Source organism: Saimiri boliviensis, chromosome 3, assembly GCF_048565385.1.
Source record: "Saimiri boliviensis isolate mSaiBol1 chromosome 3, mSaiBol1.pri, whole genome shotgun sequence".
Taxonomy (NCBI): Eukaryota; Metazoa; Chordata; class Mammalia; order Primates; family Cebidae; genus Saimiri; species Saimiri boliviensis.
In genome coordinates, this window is record NC_133451.1 from 58327150 (window position 1) to 58352724 (window position 25575).

Here is a 25575-nt window from a genome sequence, read left to right on the forward strand (position 1 = left end):
TCCCATTCAGGCAATACATATATTCCAGTAATAAATTCTGGCAAATGGAAGGCAACAACAATAAACAACTTTTGTTCATAAATTTCTATTTGAACCTTAGGTTCACCTGCATATCTCTTGTAATTGCATCACCATATCCTAGTGTGAGAATGTAGTAAGAAGACCCACACTAGATTCCATTGCCCTGATCTTGGACTTCTCAGACTCCAGACTGTGAGAGAATAAATTTCTGTTCTTTATAAATTACTTAGTCTGTGATATTTTATCATAATACCACAAAATGTACTAAGACAATCAACAACCAGCAATCCTAATAAGTTTTCTTTACCAGACCCAGGCCATTTTACCCATCCTTGGGTAAATTACCTTGAGTCTCCTACTGGGATTTATTAAGAGACACTATCCCTTTTGTCATGCAGAGTCATAATCCTTTCCTGTGTTAAATGGCAGAGACTGTTGTAGGATTATAGACTGTAGTTCTCTGTAATAATCCTGTTTTAACAAAATATTAAATATTGAATAAATTAAGTGAACTTTTTATAGTTCTTTTCCAGACAAATAGTTGGTAGAGCAGCTAGACATTCTAATTTCTTATAATGATCTGTGAAAATTTTAGTAGCTATTTCATCATTTTCTTCCATTTTAAAATCTTTTAATTGACCTTATGAAGACTTCCACAAAGATAAATAGTATTGTGATTTTTCACCTTCTTTTTCTTATTGCTCTCTTTCTTGGTATAATCCTGAAATTTCTCCAATTATTTAACTCCTTGCTGGAGCCTGAAGTGTATAGCAGCTTCGTACACATCTTTTCTAAGAATAAAGTCACATAAGGGACTCTACTATTAGTGTCCTTTATTATCATTACCTAGTAGAAATCATAGAATTGAGAGAGAGATCCAAGATGGCTGATCACTAGCAGCTCAGGATTGTAGCTCCCAGTGAAAGCGCAAAGAATGAGAGGACGCCACACCTTCACATGAATTCTTGTTGCTCACACACCAGGAGATTCCCAGCGGAGGAGCCCCACGGGTCGCCAGCGCGACTCTAGCGACCGGCGAGGCGGTTTTGCCGGCGCCTTGGAGCGACGGTTCTTGGTGCAGAGTCAGAAAAGCACCATCAATCTTAACGCCGCTGATTTGGTCGGTGCAGTGGGTTGCTCAGATTTCGGCGCTGAGAATCAGTAAGTTGGACGTCCACTCAGAAACCCAATTACAAAGACGGTGAATATAAAGACCACAGATGGATAAATTTATAACGAAGGGAGGAAAACGCCCAAAAAAGGCTGAGAATGCCCAGGATCAGAACGCCTCTCCCTCAGCGGGGGATCACAGTTCCTCATCAGCAATGGAACAAGGTTTGATGGAGAACGAGTGTGTTCCAATTACAGAAGCAGGCTTCAAAATGTGGATAATGAGGAACTTCTGTGAATTAAAAGAACTTGTTTTAACCCAATCTAAAGTAACTAAGAACTTTGAAAAAAGATTTGACGAAATGTTAACAAGAATACACAATTTAGAGAGGAATATAAGTGAATTGATGGAGCTGAAAAACACAATAGGAGAACTTCGTGAAGTATGCACAAGTTTTAACAGCCGAATTGATCAAGCAGAAGAAAGGCTATCAGAGGTCGAAGACCAACTCAATGCAATAAAACAAGAAGACAAGATTAGAGAAAAAAGGATAAAAAGGAACGAGCAAAGTCTCCAAGAAATATGGGACTATGTGAAAAGACCTAATCTACGCTTGATAGGTGTACCTGAATGTGACGAAGAGAATGAATCCAAGCTGGAAAATACGCTTCAGGACATTATTCAGGAAAATTTTCCCAGCCTAGTAAGGCAGGATAATATTCAACTCCAGGTAATACAGAGAACACCACAGAGATATTCCTCAAGAAGAGCAACTCCAAGGCACATAATCGTCAGATTCACCAGGGTTGAAATGAAGGAGAAAATACTAAGGGCAGCCAGAGAGAAAGGTTAGGTTACCCACAAAGGGAAGCCTATCAGACTTACAGCAGATCTCTCAGCAGAAACCCTACAAGCCAGAAGAGAGTGGAGGCCAATATTCAACATCCTTAAAGAAAAGAACTTTCAACCCAGAATTTCACATCCAGCCAAACTAAGCTTCACAAGTGAAGGAAAAATAAAGTTTTTTGTGAATAAGCAAGCACTCAGAGATTTCATCACCACCAGGCCTGCTTTACAAGAGCTTCTGAAAGAACCACTACACATAGCAAGGAACAAACAGTATCAGCCTTTCTAAAAAAATTATCAAAAAGAGCATCAATATAATGAAGAATTTACATCAACTAATGCACAAAATAGCCAGCTAATGGCAGTATTAAACTCACATGCATTATTATTAATTCTAAATTTAAATTGACTAAATCCCTCAATCCAAAGACAGGCAATTTGAATAAAAAACTAAAACCCATCAGTATGCTGCATCCAGACCCATCTCGCATTCAAGGATACACAAGGACTCCAAACAAGGGATGGAGAAAGATTTGCCAACCAAACAGAGAGCTAAAATAAATAAATAGAAAGCAGAAGTTACAATTAAGCAACAGAGATCAAAAGAAGCAAGGAAGGACATTATATGATGATAAAAGGATCAATGCAACAACAAGAAGAGCTGGAGATCCTAGATATATACGCACCCAATACAGGAATACGCAGACATACAGGACTTAAAAGAGACTTGGACTCCCACATAATAATAGTGGGAGACTTCAACATTAATATTAGACAGATCAATGAGACAGAAAATTGACAATGATGTTCAGGACTTGAACTCAGATCTGGAACAAGTAAATGTAATTGACATTTATAGAACTCTCCACTTTAAATATACAAAATATACACTCTTATCAGTACCACATCATATCAACTTAGAAGTTTAAACGAAATGTTGGTTGGCTCCTTGTTTGTTATTCTCTTCCCTCATTTTCTTTTATGTCTCCATTGTTGAGGACAATTATAGGCATACCCATATTTGGATTGCATTCTAGCCCGGGCAATAAAGCAATACCCCCATCCTCTCTCCCTCTTCCTTTTTCTCTTTCTTCCTCTTCTTTATGAAAAAAAAAAAGAAAAAAAAGAAAAAAAAAAAGAAATTATAGAATTAATGGAAGTCTTAATATCACACCGGAAGTAATTTGCAGCTCTAGCAGCCACCAGCTGCTTATCAATCAGCTTCAGTTTTACCATAACATACTTTAAAAACCAGTGGCAAAACAAATGACAAACACATCCACAGCCACCCCACTACACACACACACACACACAATATTGTATTGTTCATGGACTTATTTTTTTATCACACACACACACACACACACACACACACACACACACACAATGTAATACATTTAGATGTTCATCCAAATCTAGATCCATGAATCATGAATTTTAGGTCCCATTTATAATTTTCTGCCTGTCAGTGGATGCAATAATTGTGAAACTTAAGCCCAGAAATGGCCAGTAAATCAACCTGAAGACAATCATTTCTCTCTCCCTCACGTTTATTTCTGTCAAACCATGTCTTAGACATTGTTATTTACATTATATTGTCAGGGATAGTTTAAAATGTCCCATCTTCATTGCCATGCGTTTCATAGGTTTTAATATTTTAAAAGTCACACAAGTTGTACAGAGTGTCCGTACATAAGGTTTAACGTATAACCAAAGGAAAATAAAGTACACAAAAGAATTGAGGAATCCAAGGGAGCTCCAGGTGCAAGCTCCCAGCATTCTTATTGAAACAAAGGTGTTTTCTGTCTTCAAATTCAAGCACCAAGAATTTTATAATAAATATTACCTCCAGAAAAACTCAACGCCAAATATCTCTGTGAAGTCTTTATGTTGTTCTGGTCACTTAGTTAAGCTACCCTACATGTCAATTGAAAATCATCAGTAAAACACGAGACCTGCAGTTCCTGGTGGCCAAGAGCAATGCCCAGTCAAAAGCACAACTATAAACTATCAATATTTTTAGGTTATGTCCTGGGGTCTATATATATATTTCCTCTTGGTTAAAAATGAGAAGAATAACTTATTTGTTTAGTGCTCCTTATGCAGCAGATACTATGCTAAGGGCTTTGCACTTAGCTCTGCTTTTAGAAAAGAAACTATTAGTTTCATTTTACTGATGATGAAGCTAGGGTTCAAAAACAGACTGGCAGAAGCCTGACCCAGGTCACCCAGCTGGTTAAGTGGCCCAGCTAGTCTTGATATCACATGTAGCCCGTTTGATCCCCAGTTCATCTGAAAGCACATGAAGCACATTCTAAGGATGCTTAGAAGAACATCACTGTGAACGAACATCAATCTGACAGGCAAGATTCTTGGTTCTCAAGAAAAAAAGAAGATTATGCTTAGCAAATTCTGCTTTTTAAATAGAAAAAAGAGTTCAAGACCAACTGAAGAGATACTAAATAATGATTGAAATGAAAAAGAACTTTTCATGTCCCATGTGTGGCTGAGTACATAGAGATTTAGTTTATACACTAAGATGAACTTCATTATATTTTAACAGCATATTTTTAGGATAACAAAAAATTAACAAAATAGTAAAAAATAAACAGCTCTTAGAAGTTGAAAAGTCACCAGGGGAGGTTCAGTCTTTAACGGATGCATCATAAATGCTTCCTGACATAAAGATAGAATTTTCCCAATCCACCTGTAAATTCACTCTATCTTCAACAAAAATGCTTAAAAAACCTGTATTAAAATGAATCTGTTTATCTGAACACAGTATAAAGTGAATAAACAATCTGAATATAAATAATATTGGAAATAAACTGAAACACTGATAGTTTTCATAATATAAATAGGATGCCTGAAAATAAGAAAAAGCTAAACAACCAAATTTGAATAAGAATAAAAAAATTCAATAGGTTATTAATTCAAGAGGAATTTTGAATAGCTGATAGGCAGATTGAAAGATGCTTATGATCATCATTGCAAATACGTGAAATAAAAATAAAATAACTGGTAACAATTTCCCCTATTTGAATACATTTAAAAAGTTTGAGAGTAACATTGTCAGGATTTGAAGACAATCAAAATTTTAAACACCCCTGATATAAAGGTAGAAATTGTTGTCACTAATTCGGATCAAAATGTGCCCTTTTCTAGTAAACTAAAAATATTCATAATAAATTGTTCTGCAATTAAAATGCTGGGCATTAAAATGCACTAGAGCAGCATTTTTCAAAATTTAATGACAACTTACAGTAAGAAAGATATTTCATACTGTGAGATTATAAATATACACGTTTGTAAGCATTTGAGTTCAGGTACATATAAGTAAAATACTAATAAAATAATATTTCTTACAGTATTTATGTGCATAAATTTACCTCAAAGATTTGAGATGAACAATGAAACTAATGCATTCTGTTTAAATCTTCCTGATCTTTTCTGTTGCAGGTGAGAAAACAACATCCCAAAGTACGGCACATTGGCATGCAGAGTACTTTGAGCTGAAGGACATTGGAAGGACCTCAGAAACAAAATCTCCTACTGACCTTTCTAAGGCTTCATTCTCCTACTTTGTTTTTTTCTCTCGCAGCAGACCATAAAATCTGGAATTCCTCTTCCCGAAGCCCTGTCATTCAAACCAAAATATTACTCTAAATTTCCTCCACTTTTCTGTATAGGAGCTGGCCATAAAGAAATTCTCTGACCTACTTTGTCTAATCATATTGTAAAACCCTCATTCCATTTTTTGAAAAAAGGGATTTAGCCCTATCTCCAGGAAGAAGGAATATCACACAGAAAGACCAAGAAGAATCTGAACAGACAGGCCTTATAGATCACTCTTTTTGACACGTTTCTACATGGCTGTCTATTGAACCTAAGCATAATGATAGACAGTTATCCCTGAGTCTTTGGGTCTTCGTTTCTGATCTCTGTGTCACACAACATTTTATTAAATAAGTGTGTTATACTTTCCTCTTGATAACCTGTCTTTTGTTGTAAGAGTGTCGGCTGTAACCTGTATGATGAATATAGATATGACACCCTTTCCATTTCTACAGTTCTAATCTATCGCATTACACTCAAAAATATAGGGCATAATTCTCCAGTACGCTGAAGGGTTGTACTGAAGTGTTGTAGCTCTCAGATTGAAAAATGCTGCTCTGTACATATGAATAAGATCCTATGTTCTTGTACATGTGTAACAAGAGGTACATACAAGAATACTTGAAAGAATACTGTTTGTTATTCTAAAACGGGAAAAAATAATATACTATACAGTAATGGAGATACACTATCTGGAACTAAACTTCATATAACAATAGGTATGAATTTCACATACATAAGGTCTAGCAAAAAATCAAGATGCAGAACTAAATGGAAAATGTAATTCCATTTATAATTTCTAAACATACGAAACACATTATTAATATTTGTGTGTGCATGAAAGAGAGACAGAGACAAAGAAAGGGCTGTACAAAAAAATAAAGGAGGGCTAGAATCAATATCTGATACACTGGTTGCTATTGGCTGCTGTCACATAAAGGGCATATAGGTGGTTTAGAAGGTAAGTACTCTTGTTTAATTTTGATGTAATCAATATATTGATGTGAGTTTTTACTTTTTACATATGAATTACATGTTTAAAGTTTTATATTTAATACTGAATAAAATAATTTTAAATATATAATTTTAGATATATAGATACATATAATTTTTTAATTATTAGAAATATAAGATCTAAAAGGGGATGTTTCTACCTAGTAGAATATCACATGGTAAGTATACAAGTATTCTCATTCTGAGCATTAAAAGCATCTTGGCCTCAGCATTAGACTATTTTGACTTCCATTTATTTTTTCAGCAAAATAAATTATTTATTTATTTTGTCTTTTTTGGAAGGAGGGAAATATATCTTTCTTTTTGAGGGTATAGTTTTTCAAAAATGTACCTTTATATATTTCTAAAGAAATAAATATTTTTCTTCCAATTCATATTCTAGTATTATGGTAAAATATTTGGAGGCAAAAAAGGCTAGAGAAAAATGTTTTTCTTATATTCATATAACCACAGTAATAAGTATTTTTATCTATTTACAATTTTCCATAATCTTTAACTATACTAACTCATTTAATTCTAAAAACTCCATTAGATGGATTTTATACTTATTATTTATACAGAGGAGGAAAAATTGAGGCACAGAAGAGTTCAGTATCCTACTCAAATATGCACAGCAAGTAAATTGTGAAAGCATGGCTTTAATAACTTCAAATTTTATTTTTTTTGAAAGAAAAAATACAGCACATAATTCTCACCAGAGCTTTGACTATAAGTTGCTAATATAAAGTTAGGAGCAATTTTAATTAAACTGTCTCATTGGAATTTGTAAACAAATCATATACTTAAGTTGGTTAAATATGCCCTATCTGTTATTAAATATCCCTTTTGGCTGTCCCCTATACACACACCCCTTGTTTGACACTAACTATATACATGTATGACTTTTCTTTTCTTTTTTTTTTTTTTTTTTTTTTTTTTGGTACTTCTTTTTATTTATTTATTTATTTATTTATTTATTTATTTATTTATTTTTATTGCATTTAGGTTTTGGGGTACATGTGAAGAACATGCAAGATTGTTGCATAGGTACACACATGGCAGTGTGGTTTTCTGCCTTCCATCCCCTCACCTGTATCTGTCATTTCTCCCCATGCTATCTCTTCCCAACTCCCCACCCCCGTCCCTCCCCCATTTCCCCCCAATGGACCCCAGTGTGTAGTGCTCTCCTCCCTGTGTCCATGTGTTCTCATTGTTCAACACCCGTCTATGAGTGAGAACATGCGGTGTTTGATTTTCTGCTCTCTGCATGGCAAAATAAACAGTCAGTAGAGTGAATCAGCAACCAACAGAATGGGAAAAAAATTTTGCAGTCTGCCCATCTGACAAGGGGCTGATATCCAGAATTTATGAAGAACTAAAACAGATCTACAAGAAAAACAAAAACAAAAACAAAAAAAAACAAGCACATTCAAAAATGGGTGAAGGATATGAACAGTTACTTTACAAAAGAAGACATACAGGAGGCCAACAAACATATGAAAAAAATGCTCATCATCATTGGTCATTAGAGAAATGCAAATCAAAACCACATTGAGGTACCATCTCACACCAGTTAGAATGGTGATCATTAAAAAATCTGGAAACAGATGCTGGAGAGGATGTGGAGAAATAGGAACACTTTTACACTGTTAGTGAGAATGTAAATTAATTCAACCATTGTGGAAGACAGTGTGGCGATTCCTCAATGACCTAAAAATAGAAATTCCATTTGACCCAGCAATCCCATTACTGGGTATATATCCAAAGGATTATAAATCATTCTACTATAAGGACACATGCACACGAATGTTCATTGCAGCACTGTTTACAATAGCAAAGACCTGGAACCAACCCAAATGCCCAACGATGATAGACTGGATAGGGAAAATGTGGTACATATACACCATGGAATATTATGCAGCCATCAAAAACGATGAGTTCACGTCCTTTGTAGGGACATGGATGAACCTGGAAACCATCATTCTCAGCAAAATGTATGACTTTTCTTATTCTAACACATACAGTATTCTATGTGTATCATATATTTATATGCATGAATGTTTTTTCCTAATAAAATAATAAACCCTTTTATGTAAACAATGTATACATTTATAGTGTGCCTGTCCTGATGTATTTCATACAGTATTTCTTTAAAAATTTCTTTACTGTCATATGTCCAAGTTAAATAAAATTTTTTCACAAACTTCTCAGTGGCTCAGCTAATAGCATGGAAAGTTTGCAAATACCAGTAAGCACATACTTGATAATACAAGGTTATCCCAAAACTATAAACTCAGAGCTGTGCTGTAGGAATATAAAGTTAAATATAAATATTTCAGCAGAGAAAAAATATAATGCTCTGTGAAAACACAACTAGAAAAATAGACATGTTGTGTCTTGAATATTTGCATGTGAACATGAAACAACAGATTTCTCTCCCAGAATTTCCTGCCATCTCAAACATAAAGTGAAATATACTTTGTGCATAGCATATGTGATTCAAATTAGTTTCACTATCATTTTTTTGTCAATTGTGTTTTGTGTTTGTCTGAATGTCTATTGGGGATAACTGTTGTGGAAAAAGAGAATAGAAACCTAATGACTCAAAGCTATTTGACATTTGTTGTCCCGTACTTGTGTACTTATGATCTACCCTTTCACAAAATGATAAAGTTCTTTAAAAAAAAATACTCTGCTACTTTGGAAGTTTTGCTTTCTTTAAGTATTTTAAAAAAACATTTTATTAAAAAAATATTTGAAGAGAAAAAAAAGATACCATGTTGAGTAAAAGAAGTGGTTTTACTGTAACTCAATTTTAGGATACTCTTTCACAAACCAAATTTCTACCGTCTCATATACTTTAAATATAAAATGAGAGGCCCGCCTCTCTATCATAAATATACTGAAAAAAAAATCAAAATTTGAACACTCCTCCTCAATGTCCTTGTGTTGAGCTGTGATCTTAAATAAAAAATTACATACTTTAATATATAGCCTGTGTTTAATAAAAGAGAGTAAGATGTTCATAAACAAGTATCTTACTTTGTCATTTGCCCTTTATTGTGGCAGATTTTGGAAGCTTTACTTTATGATTAGCATCCCCAAATCCAGAGGCACTTGGTTTTCCAAAGTGTTTTGGTGGAATAGTCACTAGATTGTGCTAACTACAGGCTCATTAGATAAACTTTTGAAATGAGAATTCCCTGATCTCCACTTGAGGACATGTGACTGGAGTGTGGCTCATCTGTTGAGTAGCCCTACTGCTCAAACCCCTTGAGGGACAGGAAGCACACTGGTGGCCAGGTGCAGAAGCTAGGGTGAGCTTTTTGTACTCCTGCCCTGTGGTCATGTCTAGGTGTGTGTGCCTGCAACCCCAGTGTTACAATGCTCTTAGCCACCAGGTCCACAGAGGGCTTTAAATGTCAACCATCTCAATGAACCCCTTGACATTTTGCAAAGGCAGAGGGCAAGTGACAGCTTTCTGTATCCAAAGCTTTTGACCAGCGTCCTGGAAGAATCTGTTCAGACATGGGCTTGAAGGATAAATGCAAGGTTTTGTTGAGAGGTGGAAGTGGCTGTCAGTGGGGTGCATGGGGAGCTAAAAGGGGATGGAGTGGAAAGATGATCTGGCAATCTAGCAGCCAAACTCTTCAACCACAGCAATCCAAAATCCTCTCCTTGTTCAGACTTTCTTCCTCTTCTCTCTTCATCTGCTTGCTGTGCCGCCATTCATCTGCTTGCCTCTTGCCAGTATGCTTCTGGAACCTGAGGTCTGGGGTTTACATGGGTAGAGGATAGGGGGCATTTTGGGACAAAAGGGAACTTTTAGGGCACAAAAACAGGAATATCTGTCCTCATTTAAGACCTTGTGTCTTCAGGCTTGAGGGTGAGGCTTTGGGGACTTTGCCAGGGAACTACCCTCTTCATCCCCGTGTTTCCCTGTCTCCTATCCATATCACTTTACATTTTATTTATCTTTATGTGGATCTATCTATTTCAGATCTACCTCATCCTGCCTCCTGAAGTACTTGAACCCTATAATTCCTGATCCTTTCTGGAGTTCTTCAGGGGGAATTGTCTAGATTCATAGGCATCCATGGTAGCCAGAATTCAAGTTTCATCTTTTTCTGCTATTCTAGATGAGTTACAGATTCTTCCTTCTAATTTTATCCTTCAAAAAGTGTGTTGATATTTCTCATCAGCTATTGTTTCCTTCAATACTCTGTGCTTTATGATAAAATTCAGAGGAAAGAAAGGAAGATACATGTATTAGTTTTTCATGTTTCACTAGACATTTCTACATGTTACTCCGTATTACTTTTATCAATGAGCTATGACTCTGAAAATCAGAAAAATGCCATAATGATTTTTAGTACTACACAGAATAATGCAACATAATAAATTTATTTTTTCTATCTTGATGTAAGAGATATAAGAAAAGAAAGAATTAAAATTTTAGAAGTCTTCATTTCCTTAAATATTGAATTATCCTATTAAATATCAATGTATGGTACACACTGGCTGAAATTCTAACACCCACAAGTATTGTTGGAAATAAAGTCTTTAAAATAAAATTTCTCTTTTGTTTGTTTATTTATTTATTTTACTTTTGTTTGAGACAGAATCTGGCTCTGTTAAGTGCAGTGGCATGATCTCGGCTCACTGCAACCTCTGCCTCCCTTGTTCAAGTGATTCTCCTGCCTCATCCTCCCAATTAGCTGGGACTACAAGGGCATGCCATTACACCCAGCTAATTTTTGTATTGTTAGTAGATACGGGGTTTCAGCATGTTGGCCAAGCTCATCACAAACTCCTGACCTCAAGTGATCCTCCTGAGTTGTCCTCCCAAATTTCTGGTATTATAGGCACAAGCCAAAGAACCTGGCTAAATTGCCTCTTTATAATGGGAGGATTTTTAAAAATTATTTTCTTTTCCATTTTAAAGGGCTATAACGCATTCACAGACATGTCATTGCTTAAGAACAAAAATTGCTGTACTTGGAGTTTAATTGAATCCCTGTGACATATTCAACTTGAGGTATTCATGACCAATAACATTCACATTGTTTATTCTGAAAGTAACATAAAAACCTCCCTCGCTGCTCTATACTCAAGCAGAAAATCAGTTTATTTCAATATCAACAAAAGTACACTATGACTATTCATATTAATTACAGTTGAATATCCTGTTACTGTCTATAAACAATTCAAATTGTAAATAAAAATGAATTTGTTTAGAATTATAATTTATATGAAAATGGACTCCTGAAAGTAGTGGCCTGGGAAAAAATTAAAATATCATTTTTCTGAGAATAAATTGATATATAATATTACTTTTTATGTAGGATTTGCCAAAAATTCTATACTATTTAATTACTGGAATATTAGCATCTTCATTTTATATGGAATTGCTAAAACTACCCTATTTTTTTACTAAAACTGACATAGAATTTTTGATCCCCTATCAAATATTCTACACAATTAACAGAACATATTAATTTATTTTCAATTTTTAACTACTAACACTGTTGTCAACACTATCCAAAATCATCACATAATCAGTGTTCTGTGAAATAATGTCAAATGCATCATTAAATGTGTTGATCAGCAGCTCTTGGTGTGAACTGAGAGCAGTTTTACAGAAGAAAGACCAGCTGCTCTCTGAGAGAGAGAGAGAGAGAGAGAGAGAGAGAGAGAGAGAGAGATACAGAGAGTGAAAGAGAGACACAAAGAGAGATTAAGGGAGTGTAAGAGAGAGAGAGAACAAAGCAGGTTAATTTATTGAACATATGGCTATCCCAGGAGAATTCTAAAGACATAATGTGTAAATATCCTAATACTTATACATATTCTAATAAAATTAGCTTTAGAGTAGTAACATAAAATGTTAATTTTAGATCAAAGATGATTTGTTATAACCCAATGAATTCATTAGCATACAATTTTAAACTCATCCTCAGAGTCTTACCTTGTTATACACTTGCTTCTTGAAGTTAATTACCGAAGATTCACTAGCTTAAAATTCTGCTACTCATTTATATCACCCTTTTGAATTCTCACTTGAGAGGTGATATTTCATTCTTATTGCTTTGTCAATCTGGAACCTTTTCTGAAACAAATTAAATTAAAATTACAAAGCCTTATTGAATAAAATAATTTATGGTGTATTAATTAGTTTCAAATTAATATTAAACTGTTTCTCTTTTGCAAATATTAATTATAATTGAGCTATTTGTTCCACAAGATTTTAAAAATCAAAATTATCCCTGTACTTTAAAATCAGAACAGAAAAGAGAAATGTTAACCATATATTACTGTATGAAATCAAATTATACCTATGGGAGAAAAAATATGTTGATATTCTTTGTGAATCAGCCATATCTAACAATAAAATAATTCTTGAAATTTACATGCAGTGTTTCATCCAATAAAATTGCATCATATATTGATGTTCAAACTCTTCTCTAATATCAACCTTAATTGGTACACTGTCTGGCAAAGACAATGTTGGGCATTCACAAAACCATTTTCTGTTTCCCCTCATCATACAGAAAACTACATTTTCTACACTTTATGACTCTCAGGCAGGACCATGCGACAAAGTTCTGAACATTTGAATATGGATATACTGATATATGACCTTTCTAAGCTCTAACAGCTCCCTGAAATTATTTACAACAGATAATGGATTTGGATCGTAATCTCAAAAAGCACAATTCCAAACTCTGCAATTCCAAATGTTGAAATAATGAATTATCAGAATGCTTAAAGTCTAAATCCCTAACATCTAAAATCCCCAAAATCATAATCATAAGAGAGTTGCACCACGGCTGGTAGAACTGTTGCCTTGTTATTGTCTTTATTTAGAAATTAAGTTTGGCATAAGGAGATGTACATGGGTTCCTAATTGACAAGGGGTAGTTCTGTGACCTAAATCTAGGTGTCAGTTTGACTAGATTAAACATGGTAATGCATTCTTTTGGACATATCTGTTAGAATGTTCTAGAGGAGATCAGTGTGTGAGTCTGAGTGGACAAATTGAGGAAAACCTGCCCTCAGTGTTGGTGGAAACCATTTAATCCACTGGGGGACCCAGAGACAGCAGATACAGAAAGGCAATTGGTTCCTCTCTGACAACTGAGGTAGAGTTTTCTTTTGCTGCTTTGAACATCAGAACTCTTAAGATTTTCAGATTTTGTATTCCAGGACTTACAGCAGAGGCCCCCAGGTCCTGAGGTTTACACCTCAGTCTGAGAGTTATACCATCTGCTTCTCTGGTTTTCATGTGAAAGTATTGACAGTTCCTCAGTAAATGAAGATATGTTCTTTTTATACATCTGTATTGGTAAAATTTCTCGAGCTTTCAATGCTTTGGGTAACTGCATATGCAGTGTTGATCCATTGTGATTTTCAATCCATCTTCTCAAAGATTTAGGTTGCCTGTAACAGTATTTTAGATGACAGTTATAAGCTGAGTAGACACAATCATCAACCATACTGATTTGTGTTTGTACATTTTGCTTTTGACCTAGTTTTTTAGGTATACATTTCATCTGCTTATAACTTATATACACATATGACTGTCATTAGTATAGTTAGGTTTCTGCTTGTGAAAATACTTACAATCATTATTGCCTATATTATTGTTCAAATTGGCCCATGAAATGTTCTGTCATAGTTTTAATGTTTGTCAAATAAATTTGCTTTTAAAAACGTAAAAACAGTTTATAAAATAATTTTGAAACTATTTTTTCAAGAATTATATTTTTCAGAATTTGTTTTTTTTAGAATTGTGATTTTTTAGTTCCTTTAGACTTTGGGGATATTGATATTCTTAGGTTTCAACATTTGAGATTATGCTGTAAGATGTTTGGAATTGTGTCTTTCAGGATTATTATTGGCTTGTGATGATAGCAGCATAACTGATACGGCTTGGAAGTGTGTCTCTTCCAAATCTCACGTTGAAAGGTGAACCCAGTGTTGGAGCTTAGCCTCGTGGGAGGTGTTTGGGTCATGAGGCAAATCCCTCATGAATGTCTTGGGACCCTCCTCACAGTAATTAGTGAGTTCTGATTCATTTAGTTACTGCTAAATCTGATTATTAAAAGAGCCTGGCACCTCTTCCTTTCTCTCTCACCATGTGACATCCCTGCTTCCCTTTCACTTTCTGCTAAGAGTAAATGCTTTCTGAGGCCTCACCAGAAGCTGAGCAGATGCTGGTGTTATGCTTCATAACCTACAGAACCACAAGCCAAATAAATGTATTTATTTTATATATTACCCAGGCCTTGATATTCATTTATAGTAATGCAAAACATACAAATACAGTAACCTTAACGCTAAGTGATGATAATGAGAGATTAAAGGCTGGGAGAGAGTTTGTGAATAGCTGCCTGTGGAAGAGCACTCTTTTTGCATTCTCCACTAACCACTCACCAGCTCCAATGTACTGTGAGTTTAGTAAGTAATAAGTGTTCATCGTACAAAGAGCACTGAAATGTCTGGTTTTATCAGGTAGAATAGGTAGAATTAAATACCAGAATATGAGGTTTCTAATTAGAACATATGCAGACAGCACTTTGCTGAATAGTAGTATAATCGAATAACAACACAAAAATATTAATAATAATAGTAATAAATTTGTGGATAACATTAACCTTTGCTTAAAATTTATTAGAAATTTCTGATATTGGCAAAATATATCTTTATTTAATCAATAGAAAAACGAGTGCAAGATTATATTTTAAAATATAGCAAAAATACTATTATACTATCAGACCAAAATGGCATTAACATATTTGTATATTTTATATATAGGGGTATATATGTATATATATACCGACTAAGTTCTGAGAGTATAGTAGTATTTTAATATGTAAATAACAAAATATATATACATTAAATGCTCTATATGCATTGTTATATACATATATTAAATGCTCTATGTAACAATGTGTATATAGAAATTACAATATATGTAATTGCCCTCTAGATTTGCAAAGTCTTTGTACATATTATCTGTTCATTCTGGTCTTCATTTCCTATCAACTTGGTCTGCCAGTATTGTAATCATTCTTCAAGTTAACCTCAATCATCATTTGCTTATTTGTTACTTTTCTGTTATTTCTAGAGGCCTCTTATCCCTTCATGGACTTACCCATATTTTTCTTTATGAAACATGAGATAAAAATGCCATTGTTTCCTAATGATTTTTGTCATTTTGATTTTTCCTAACTCTTTCTTTTTAATTGTTCGAGGGAGAGTTTACGTATCCAGGTATTCCAATTCAATAATGAGATATTGACTTCTGAAACTTTTTTTTTTTTTTTTGAGATGGAGTTTCGCTCTTGTTACCCAGGCTGGAGTGCAGTGGCGCGATCTTGGTTCACCGCAACTTTCGCCTCCTGGGTTCAGGCAATTCTCCTGCCTCAGCCTCCTGAGTAGCTGGGATTATAGGCACGTGCCACCATGCCCAGCTAATTTTTTGTATTTTTAGTAGAGACGGGGTTTCACCATGTTGACCTGGATGGTCTCGATCTCTCGACCTCGTGATCCACCTGCCTCGGCCTCCCAAAGTGCTGGGATTACAGGCTTGAGCCACTGCGCCCAGCCTATTATTATTCTTTAAACTGAATTAGTAGTATTCAATTTTTTTTTCTGATTAAATTTGTAGTATTAAATTATTAAAGTATAGGTATAACATGAAAATAAATTTTTAGATTCGCAATACTTTCTAAGACTATAAATAATGCTGACAGTAAACAATTTAAGAACTGATAAAAGAGAAAATAAATAGTAGATCTAAAGACTAATACTACACACAGGGTGACTCTGCTCACGTTAGAATATAAATTTAAAGTGATAGAGGTAGAAACTAATTTGGATACTTATTCACAAATTATTTTAAAGTATTTATAACATTATGTCTTACTTCTCATTGTTACTTAATATTGTTTTTTACAACATATTTTTTGCAAAATTAAATGTATTTCATTACCCTAACCTTGTATAAGTTTTAAATTGTATTTCATCCCTTTTTATCCTGATATGTCTCTGTGACATTAAGTGGGCCTGTAATATAGATCTAATTTTAAAGAAGTATGTATCCATTTTCCTTCCTCTTCCACAATTAACTGAGTTATATTTCCCTACAAGTCTTACAACTTTCACAAGTATGTTGCTTAAAATGACAGATACAAAATTGATCACCAGGAAACATAATAGGTATCAAGTATAAGTTGTAAGATAAAATTCAAATTCCCAGTTGCTAATACCAATAATCTTATTTTAGTAAAAGAAATCAGTAAAAAATATAATTTTTCAAAAGTGAAAATTACATTTAAAAAAGTTGTGAATAGCATTTCAAAGTATCTGGGTTGTAAGATCAGGATTTTTTTTTTCTTTATAAAACAATATGATAATATAAACATAAATTATTTTTTAAATGCAATAAAATTGACATATGCAAAATATAACCCTAACTTTTTAAATACTAACTGTAAAGACATGCTACACTGTAAAAATACAGAAAAATTCAGTTAATGTGCTGTGTTCACTTGAGAAGAATGTTGCATTCTGCTGTTTGATAGAATACTCTGTAAATATATTTACAGAGTATATAATACTCTGTAAGTAGTCTTATTCAGGTCATCTAGATCCTTAAACTTTTCTGCCTATATGTTTTCTTTTTCAATTACTGAGTGAAGAGTGTTGAAATCTAAATGTATATTATATTGTGGATTTACATATTTCTATTTTCCAATATATTTTTTGCAAGTATGGTTATATTTCTTTTAGCACATTAAAAATCTCACTGCACTATCTTTTTGCTGGCATGAGTTCTCAGAACAATTCTGCTGTAATTCTTATCTTTGATTATATTGGATTTTCATGTCTTTGTCACTAATATTGAAAAGTGTTTTGCCATTATGTCTTCAAAATTTCTTCTGCTCCTTCTCATTTTCTCCTTTTTTTTCCTGGGATTCTGAGTATAAATGTTTGGTATCATCCCATATATATTGTATAATGTTACTGTTATTTAATTCTTTTTTCCCCTTTGTTTTTGATTGATTTTCTAATGACCTGTCTTCACATTAACTAATTCTTTTATTTGCCATATTGAGATTTCCGGTGAATCTGTCAGAGGCATTCTTTTTGTTTCTGCAACTTCTATTTGTTATATTTTAATGTTTCCATCTATTCATTAAAATAAACATTTTATATTTTATATTTATGTTTGTAATGATTTTCCATTGTAGCTTATATTAGATTGATCATATTTTAAATGTACTGATTGTACAAACATATGTTTCACATTATAGTGTTGTTCTGATGACTGTTTTTCATCTTCAGTTTTTTTTTTTTTTTTGTATGCCTTAGAAAGTTGAGAATGAGCACACTTTTCCTTCCTCTACTCTTTTGCATTAGTCTGATAAGAAGTAGGGCAGAGTTTGACATTTATCTTTTCTATAGTTACCCTCCATGAACTTGAAGGCTCAAATCCTTCAGAAATTATTTTTATCTACTGTGTGGGCCCATTTGTGAGGTATAATTTCTCAATATCTACTCCACACTTGACTTTAAGCTCCCATGCTTTGCCTTAGGTCTTCCCTTTGTATTTCTCCCCAGAAGGAATCTATTTCCTGGAGCTCTCTGTATTAAACTCCATTATTGTTTTCATTTTACACCTATTATTGTGGTCATGGAGAGCTGGAGAAGACTAATGCTTTCTAATGTTTTAACTAAACCTCTTTCTCACATAGGCACTGCAAATTTAGGTCCATTGATGTCACTCAAATTTAATGTGGTTATTTATATAATTGACTAATATACCATCCTGTTGTTTTCTATTTGTTTCTTTTGTTCTTTTTCCATGTTGTTTTTTAGTATTTTTTCTTACTTGTTAATTGTTCTCTTTATTTTTTAAAATTTTTTTCTCACTTTTAACTGTTTAGTCAAATATTTAGTTAAATTGACTTAAGTTTCTTTAGTGGTTACCCCATTTTTATAATATAGATTTTTAATTAAAAAATTATATACCCAAGTAATATTTTACTATTTCATGTTTAGTGGAAGGACTTTCAAATGTCTATTATTGCATATTTTTTATTAATGTCTCTCATATTTTGTAATTTTAAATGGCATTACTTTTATATCTGGTTTATAAAACATATTGCTATTATTTTACGGGATTAACTAGAAGTAATTGAAAATGAAAAAAATATCTTTTATCTTTTTAACATTCTTCTTTGCTTTTAATGGATCTATATTTCCATCTGGTCTGACATTTCTCTACTGGAAGTAATTTATTTAATACATTTTATAGTGTATTGTTTTTGCCTGAGAAAGACTGTCTCTTTTTCAATTTTGAGACATACTTTGTAGATCAAACACCACTGTGTTTTGGGGTTGCATGGTATTTTATTGTTAGTTTTATTTCTACGTATTTAATATAGATTATCTTCAAGATCTCCCATTTATCTTTTGTCTTCATGCACTTAAATATTATGTGACTTATTTTTCTTTTGTTGCTGTTACTTAGTTTGGTTCAGTTTGACATTTCTCCTGGTTGGTGTTCTTTGAGCTTCTTGAATTTGTGGATCCCTGTCTGTCCATAATTGCAGAAATTTCTCAATTATCAGTTTTTGAATATCTTATTCTATATCATCCCTCTTTTCTTCTGGCATTCAATGGGTCCTATTTCTCAAGATTATTTGATATTTTTTCTCAGCTATCTAATGTTACTTCAGGAATTTCCATTTATTTATATTCAAAGTCACTGGTTATGTCTTCAGTTGTTACAGATTAGTTAATTGCTAATATTATATATATATATTTTATTTCTAAAATTTCCTTTTGATTATTTAAATTATTTTATTTTCTCTGCTGGAATTACTCATCTGATTTTTCACACAGTCCAATTTTCATAATAGAGACCCTATTTTTCTTGGCCCTGAACCATGTAACACTGCCACGATGTCAGTTTATTTCATCAATTACAATCCAGTCAAGTATATAAAATGCTATCAGATTATACTTTACCCACAGACTAAAATATCTATAGATATTTCCCCATGAATATAGGATTATGTCCCAGATAATTTGTCTGGATATATATCATTCTATATATTTCAATTTTCTATGTATCAAACACTATCTCATGCTCCTGCACAAACTTCATACTTTTACTAAATTGATCTAATAAATATTCCCCACTCCCTACATATTTTCTGTCTACAGGCCTTCATTTACAGGTCCTCTGTCTACAGACTTTCATTCTAAATTATTAGAATTGTTTTATGTTCATCTTTAATATTCAATGTCCATCTTATGTCTGACTGCTCCATGGACTCAGCCCACATCCACAGTCCATCACTAAAGTTTAACCTTTAGAAGAATTTATCTTCTACTAAAATTATACCATTGGGCCATGTATATCTTGCCTCCTTATGACTTAGAGATTTGGTGTATTCAGTGACTAAAATAATACTCATTTGATTATGGTGCTTATAATGGTAATGGTAAAGATGATGAAGATGTTCTTGGTGATTAAAGAAACCTTAAAATAGATCTTTGCAGATATGTTTGTTCACATACATACGTGATATCAGAGTCCAGTGAGACAAGTTGCTTATTACTATTTATTTTTTCTCCAGACAGTTGATGAATTTTACACAACTGTAATGAATCACACAGGAGGTTAAAATTCTAATGTTATCTAAACTTATAAATCAATTTGATTATTAAATTCAAGAGACAAAATAAGAGAAAGAGACAATGTCTAACACAATAGTATTGAGAGAGTAAAAATCTTTGTATCCCAACATTTAATTTTAATCTTGTATAGTATCTAATTATATCTATGAAATGTTGTGACCTATGCCATTATATTTATTCCAAATGCCAGTGAAAGTTTATACTCAACTAAATTGTATGTATTTGCATACAGAAATCTGTATATTAATTATCACTTAAAATTTTAAATCTACAAGTGCCGAATTAAGAAGATTCAAGTGGCTTGCTGTGGTCACTCTTGCCTGTAATCCCAGCACTTTGGGAGGCCCACGTGTGTAGATGACCTGAGGTCAAGAGTTTGAGTTCAGCCTGTTCAACATGTTGAAACCCCATCTCTACTAAAAATACAAGAAGGAATGGTGGTTGGTACCTGCAACTGTAGCTACTCCTTGGGAGGCTGAGCAGGAAAATTGCTTAAACCTGGGAGGCGTAGGTTGCAGTCACCTAAGATCATACCAATGCACTCCATCCTGGGCAACAAGAGCAAAACTCTGTCCCAAAAAATAAAAAAAGGAACAATTAAGGAAATATTTTGAATTATTTTATTATTATAGAAGCGATTCCTAAAAATAAATCAGGAAAATATCCATTTACAGAGAAGATGCAGAAATAATTATAATACTACAATAATATAATTGAGAACAGCAAAAACTTACATTTCCATTGCACTAAACATTATATAAAGAAATTATATAAACATTATTCAATGTAAATTATTTTGTATTAATACATTAAATTTTATTCTCTCAGCAACGTGTGGAGCAAAGACAATACTGTACATTCTTGGTGCCCTGGTATATGTTAATTGTGCTAAGGAAGGAGTTGAATCATGGTCCCATAAAAATAATTCAGTATTATTTAGGAATTATTCTAATTTCAAACATGTCTCATTTTAGTATAAATTCCTTTTGCTATAAAATCAACATTGAGCTTAATAACTAATTTCAGATCTTCAAAATGGAATTTGATCTTTTGACACAAAGTTAAAAATGGCTTGAAAAACATTGGTAAGGTGAAATCCTCCTAGTGGTTAGAGATTTTAGCATATGATTAACTGTATAATGATGGGATTGGAAAAAAATAATATTTGAAGATTAGACACCGCGAGGTCGGAGGAAGAGGATTGCTGTATTAGTTCATTTTTGTGTTGCTAATAAAGACATACTTGAGACTGGGTAATTTATAAAGAAAAATAAGTTCAATGGATTCACAGCTCCATGTGGCTGGGGAGACCTCACAATCATGGTGAAAGGCAAAAGGCACTTCTTACATGCAGCACACAAGTGAGAATAAAAATGGAGAGCAAGGGGTTTCCCCTTATAAAACAATCAGATCTTGTGAGACTTATTCACTATCATGAGGACAGTCTGGGGGAAGCTGCCCCCGTCATTCATCTCCCACTGGGTCTCTCCCACACCACATGAGAATTATGGGAGCTACAATTTAAGATGAGATTTGGGTGAGGAGACAGCCAAACCGTATCAGAAGTTTATATAAGGATGGGCACAGAGTTTGAGAATTTTGACTCTCTCATTAACAGGAAGCCAAAGGAGTCTCAAAACAAACATTTGATGTCTTTTTCAGTGGAAATAAAAGATCTCTCAAAGTAGGTCACAAACTTATAAGCCATGGAATAAGGGCTGGAAGCTATGCAAAGTACCAATAATATAGATAAGAACAATTTAAGAAGGATAGTAGAGAGAGTGGTCATTAATTTTAATTATAACATTAAGAGTAACTATAGCAGTGAGTACCCTATCCTGTGCTGTTAACTGTCCTTTGTGCTACAAATGTATTTTCAGAAGTCTTTTTCAAGTTTTTTTTTTTCTTTTTAATAATTATAACCAATCACCAACTTTAAGAATTATTGGGAGTTCACAACGGATCAAATATGTTATGCAAGTGGATCTGAATTATATAAATGTTAATCATAGGAAACACTATGTATGTCACACTTACGTCCCTTTGCCCTAACCTGAAGTCACCTGGAGAGTTACCATACAGCTCTCTTCCGTGTCTTTGTCTGAGAGCAATTTCCAGCTACTATTGTCAATTTGAATGGTGCATAGCAGGTCAACATTTTTAGAAAAGTGATATTCCATGGGAAACTTTCAAATGATGGAGTTGCTGAACAAATATCTCACTCTCCATTCCCTTAGAGGGACAGCTGTAAGTTACATTCTACATAGTCTCAGGAAAATCAAGCCCCAGTTACCCTTAAGTGGAAAATGCTCACTAATGTTCCCTTTATTGATTTCCATCTCTTCCCTGTGTCACTTTCTCTTGACCTTACCATGTTATGCAAGATCCTCTTTCTAGCAAATCACTTTTACCTAAATTCATAAATCAGGGTCTGCTTCTAAGGGAATACAAGATAAGATATTCATCTCAGTCACTTAGCAGGAGTGATGCCTGCCGGAGAACTTTATTATGTTTATTAAAATTGCTTGGTAGTCAACCCTCTTGCTAAAGTAATAAAAATGTGCTGAGTGTGATCTGTGAACAAAGAAAGAATTGGTAAGGATAAGCTGGACAGGGAAATCCATTACAGGCATTTTTTTTGGTTAGACTGAACAGAACAAAGATGATCCGTATCAGTTCTTCCTAAAGATTATTACCTGGAAAATGATGAAACTCTCAATGTATTACAGTATTAACATTTTTATTCGATTCAGTAAAATATGATGCTGAAAAAAATTTAGCAACTTTCCTTGTTTGTCTACATGTGCTAATGTTCAACCTCAATCTTATCTAAAGTCAAATTTCCTGGGGTTCCAAAAAGAGTTTTGTTTTATTTATGTCATTACAAAAATGTCATGGAAATAATTTTTAGTTACAATGTCATTTTCAGCACAAGAAGGAAAAGAGTAATGTTTACCCTAGTTAGGTGTGTATGTTTTCTTTTCTCTTCAAGATAACCCTCATTATACATACAGAGGAAATGGAGTTTCTAATGATAAATAAATAGCTATCTCAACGCTAATTAATTGATTGGGAGTTTAGAAAAATGCTAACATTTAAGAAGACTTTATCAACAAAAGAAATTCTGAATTTCATTTTATAGATGCCTTAGTAATAATAAGAAAAGAGGTAATACTATACAAAACTATAGGAACCTTAAGAAATATCATTAATTCCTATTTTTGCCTTGTGCTTTATTTCTTAAATTTCCCCCATGTTATTTCATATGTGGTCATATTTTTCTTATGTTTTATTGATTACCTGTAAAATACCACAAATATTTTGGAAGCTGGAAAAATCTACATAAATAAATAAATACTATTTGCTCTCTAAACATGTAACACTTCTTATTTACTCTTCCTGGAAGAACTATACCATGGGGGTAATATTTACAATTTAAATGTGTCATTTATGTCAGAATACCATTAATATTCATGTACTTTTCCCACATGATAATCCTAAAGGAATTATATTGTTAAAATAGGATATAACAGTTCACATGGTAAAATTCATAACTTTATTGAAAACAGCATGCCATTTAAAAAGCTGAGCTTACTATGAAATTAGTCACTGTAGTTAGCATTCTGCTGCAGATAAAATATTTTTAAGCTCCTGTGAGATTCACTCAAACATTTAGAAGTGAATTTAGTCCCTGCGAGTAGAAAACAAAGTGACATCTACTAACCATGATTCACAAAGGCTGGAAAAGAGTTTCTAGAAGGCATTATAAAATGTTTTCTGTTTTAAAATTATCTCACTTTTATCCTCCTCTAAGTCTCATACACCTGTTTAACTTTCCCTAAAAAGTGTTCCATCTTACAACTTTAAAATTAGTTAAGGGTAAATAAAGGGGGAAGAAAAAACCTGACTTGATACACTTACATTAAGGCAAATGTCAATGGGATATAGGAGAAGATATATATATATATATATATATATATATATATATATATATATATATATAGACAAGGAAATCAATTTGACCTGGAACCAATCCAAATGCCCATCGATGATAGATGATAGACTGGGCAAAAAAAATGTGGCACATACAAACCATGAATACTATGCAGCCATAAAAAAACGATGAGTCTGTGTCCTTTGTAGAGACATGAATGAACGTAGAAACCATCATTCTCAACAAACTGACACAAGAACAGAAAACCAGACACTGTATGTTTTCACTCATAAGCGGGTGATAACAATGAGAACACTTGGGCACAGGGAAGGGAATAACACTCATGGGGCTAGGTAGGAGGGTTAGAGGGGAGAGAGGTACAGCAGGGGAGTAGGTGAGGAGAGGAAGGGATAACACCAGGAGAACAAGAATCTGGGACATCAGGATAAAACATTATAAAACCTTGTTTAATTTCTCAGTCCAGTAGTGACTTATGAATTCTATCCACACTGGTAGTATTTTATTTCATTTTCAACTTCTCAGCTCTATTTTTTCCCATTACAATAAATGTTTTCCTTCTTATTGGTATAAACTCAATCTATCCAAAAAGTAAGGTATATTAGGTACTTATCACATGCCTCAAGTTTTCAAAACAAAAATGCCACTTCTTTATAAGCAGAATGTGTATGCACCTATAACACTGAATTTTAGAATGTATTAGTAACCCTGTTCTTACTCTGTCTTCTCTATGTGTCCTCCCCACTACGTTAAATTCAGATGAAAGAGAATCCCTTTGTGAAAATATATATTAAAATGCAATGTTCATATGAAAAATATATATTAAAATGCAATGTTCAATGGGATAAACAACTTAATTGTGCTTCTGTCCCCTTTCCTTGACTTGATCAAAATTTGTTCCATCGGGATTACTTAATACTTATTAAATAATTCATCTACTTTAGTATATAACATCACATCTATTTTTAATATATCTATTCATTTGCCCAGTTTTCCTCCCACTTCAAATGTGAATTCCAAAGGTTTGTTTAATGGCTCCTTTTCTTTCTTTCTTTCTTTCTTTCTTTCTTTTTTTTTTTTTTTTTTTTTTTTTTTTTTGAGATGGAGTTTCGCTCTTGTTACCTAGGCTGGAGTGCAATGGCGCGATCTCGGCTCACCGCAACCTCCGCCTCCTGGGTTCAGGCGATTCTCCTGCCTCAGCCTCCTGAGTAGCTGGGATTACAGGCACGCGCCACCACGCCCAGCTAATTTTTTAGATTTTTAGTAGAGACGGGGTTTCACCGTGTTGACCAGGATGGTCTCGATCTCTCAACCTCGTGAT